This window comes from Capsicum annuum, chromosome 8 (genome assembly GCF_002878395.1).
Source record: "Capsicum annuum cultivar UCD-10X-F1 chromosome 8, UCD10Xv1.1, whole genome shotgun sequence".
NCBI classification, from domain to species: Eukaryota; Viridiplantae; Streptophyta; class Magnoliopsida; order Solanales; family Solanaceae; genus Capsicum; species Capsicum annuum.
In genome coordinates, this window is record NC_061118.1 from 83727442 (window position 1) to 83731262 (window position 3821).

Genomic DNA, 3821 nt, shown 5'->3' on the forward strand with positions numbered 1-3821 from the left:
AGAGTTCGAAATTGTTCGTGAAAAGTAAGATCGCGGGTTCAAGTAGCAGACCAGTTTTGGCTCTCGAGGTAGGTTATGGTTTAACTCTTTCAGACTGGGCTGGGTAGTAACTGATGATATAAAATGCATGTTAAGGGTGAAAACTAATTATGAAAATGTCAATTTATGTGTTGTGCTCGTGTAGGGGCCTATATGTGATGTAATTGTCAAAATTGAGTTATTATATGATGTGTGACCGTGTGGGGTCCTATGTGATATTGATAGCCTTAAATACATGTGAATAATTGTATTGTTTTGTTAAAATGCTTAATGTAGTACCATTGGTGTATTGTGATTATATTCATACTTTATTGGCATATGGGACATGTGGAAATTCATGGATGAAACGAAAATAATGAGTGAATATTGGCTCATGTGGTTGTGGAAATGTAACATTGTGATTGATTGTGGAAATATATCATGTGGTTGGTTGTGGAAATAGTCATTCTGATTGGTTGTGAGTATTACATCTTTATATCATACTCATTCATGAAACATTGGTACCACCGTGGCAATATCTGAAAAACACTAGCAACACCTTTTTAAAAGATATAGTAACACCTTATAAAACCCTTTCCGAGGGATGTGCCAAAAAGGAGATACGAGTTATGTGAATTGTATATTGGTTGACGAACCCCCCATAGGTCCTACGTCGGGAAGCTTTAGCTCTGTAGGTGTATACAGGATTTGTGCGATGATCCCGGAGGTTGTGCAACGACCTCGTGCATCATCATCATCATATGCATTGCACTTACTTTATTGTGTTTATGTTGTGTTGTATTGCCTTATTGAATTGTCATCTATGTATTTGTCCTACCTTCCTTTACTTGTATTTGATGATCTTGTATCTATATGTTCTCTCTTGTTCAATTTATATGTGACATAATGTATACTTGTGTTCTATACTTTGGTGTGTTGTTGTAATATATGTGAGATATATTAAAATTGTTAGTGTAAGCGGTGTGGGCTACCGTTGTGGGATATATTCTAATTGCAGATGACGTGCCCTTAGTGTATATTTTGTATGTTTTATTTACTACTTTGCTTGATCGGCCTATGATGCCTACTGAGTACAAGTGGACCGTACTCATGTCTACTGCGCCTTTTCGGTGCAGGTCTTAGCTCGAGTGTGCCTCAGATTTCTTGACTCGAGCGATTGTTTGCGCTTCCAAGGTAGCGGTTGGATATTCATGCGTCCAAAGTTCACCTCTATCTTTCTAAAGTAGTTATGTCTTTATTAGTATTCGGAGACAGATATTATTCCTTTTGTAGTTATTTTTCTGAAGTATATGACTCTTGGATTGTATTAGTAGTTCTTACACTACTGACACCTAGTTTTGGGCATGATTAACATTTTGGATAAGTTCTTTCCACATTGTTATGATAACTTATATGGTTTGACTTCGTTCTAGAAGCCTTACCTTGGAATTTTTTTTGTCCTTTCCTCTTTTTTTATCAGTTTGGATGATAGGCTTACTTGTCAAGGTATGCCGTGACAAGTGTCATCATGACCCTCGTTTTTGGGTCGTGGCATAGATACAATAGAAAAAAATGAAAAAAAGAACGAAAAAAGAAAAAGAAATTAAAAAGTAGAAAAAACGAAACAAAAGAGAAAAGAAAACGAAGAAAATGATAGTGAAATACAAACACAATGAGCGATTATGATATATCCATCATCATACTTCATTGACGTAATCATACTTTTAAAAAATATATACTAATATAATATTAAAATATAATAAAAAAAAGAAAAAAAAGAAAAACATAAAAAAGAAAAAATAAGAAGAAAGAAAAGTAGATGCAAGAGATAGAAGAGAGGAATAAAAAGAAGGAATAGAAAAAGAAAAGAAAAGAAGAAAAAAGAGAAAGAAAGACTATAAAATGTAACTTGGAAAGTTAGAGTAAGAACACTCTCATTTTGCTAAAATCTAGGCTATTTTGAAAAGTCACCCCAAAATAATTTATGTTTCAAAAACTGAGAATGTTCCTAGCCTAATTATCAAAATTACAATTCATGCATATCTTTCTCTTTTTTTTTTTTGTTTCTTTCCCTTTTTTGTCTCTTCTATCTATGACCTCTACTTTTCTTTCTTCCTTTTTTTTCTTTTCCACCTTTTTCCTTTTTTCCTTTTTTGTTTTTTCTTATTTTTTTCTTTTCTTGTTGTATTATATATTTTATATTTTTTGTGTTTTCAAAAAATAAGGCTACATCGATTACAAGTCATGGATGATGACAGAAACATCATAATTGCTCATTGTATTTGCATTCATCATTATTCGTGGATGATGAAGGAAGCAGCATAACCGCTCATAATGTTTGTATTCACCATTATTTTTTTTCTTTTCTCTTATTTTTTCATTTTTTCATTTTTGATTTTTTGATTTTTGCTTTTTTTTTTAATTTTTCGATTCTTTCTTTTCATTCTCTCTCTCTCTCTCTCTCTCTCTCTCTCTCGTCTATTTCTCTCTTTTTTGAAAAAAAAATATTTTTTTCACTTTCACGTTTTCCCTTTTTTACTTTTGGTCTTTTTCCTTTTTTTCAATTTTCTTCATTTCTTTCTTTTCTCCCTTTTTGCTCTTCTCTTCAATCTCTAGCTTCTATTTCCCTTTCTTCTCTTTTTTGGGGTTTTTTCACTTTGATTTTCTTAATATTTTTTAGTTCTCAATTTTTGCTCTATTTTATATTTCTTAAAAATATTGCTATGTCGAGCACAAATCATGGATGACAATAAAATACCACAATCGCTCATTGTATTCATGTTCGGATCATCATTTATATTTTTGTATACGTTTATACAAATATATTTGTATTTTTAAGTTTGCACTTGTATTTGTATTTCATTGTTCACACTTGTATTTGTATTTTATAGTTTGCACCATCATTTTTATTTTTATATTCGTTGATGCAAGTGTATTTGTATTTTATAGTTCACATGCTTGTATTTGTATATGCATTTTATAGTTCGCATTTTCATTTATATTTTATAGTTCGTACTTGTTATTGTATTTTATAGTTCGCACCATCATTAGATTTTGTATAATTCACACTTTTTTTAAAGAGTTGTTTTAAATTTGTATTTTATTATTAACTGCATATTGTATTTACATTTTGTGATTTTATTTTATTTGTATCTGTATTTGTGTTCTATTTTCATCAATGCACTTGTATTTTAAAAAAAATATTTTTATTTGTATTATTGGATTCGAAATTGAGAGGGCGTCATGCGAAAATTTAAAGTTGTAAACCAAGCGGTGATTGTTTAGATGACACAATATTAAATATTAAAAAATATAATATTATTATATGGTTTGGTCATTGACCTACATATGAGACTAATATAAAAGAAATATTAAAACTATGAGAAAAATCTCTCCCTAAATCAGACTCTTTAGAGGACTACATTGTGGATGATATTGTGTTGTTATTTGAGAAGAGGGGTCTTCTATTTATAGAGATTCAAAATCATTTCTCCAAGAAAGAGGTTAGACAAATATGAAAGAGTTTTATATTTTTCATTTAGAAAAAGAGAAAATTAATTATGATATTACTTTTATTTTCCTTCTAAGGGGAAAAAAAACTTAAATTTGACAAAAGAATTAGGGCAAAAAACTCTAACATGTATTTGTAAGTTGACTACACATCGTATTTGTATTTGTAATTTCATCAAGCAAAATAAAACTTAAATTTGACAAAAAAATCAGGGCAAAAAACTCTAACATGTATTTGTAACTTGACTACATATCATATTTGTATTTGTAATTTCATTTGTTCCATGAAACGC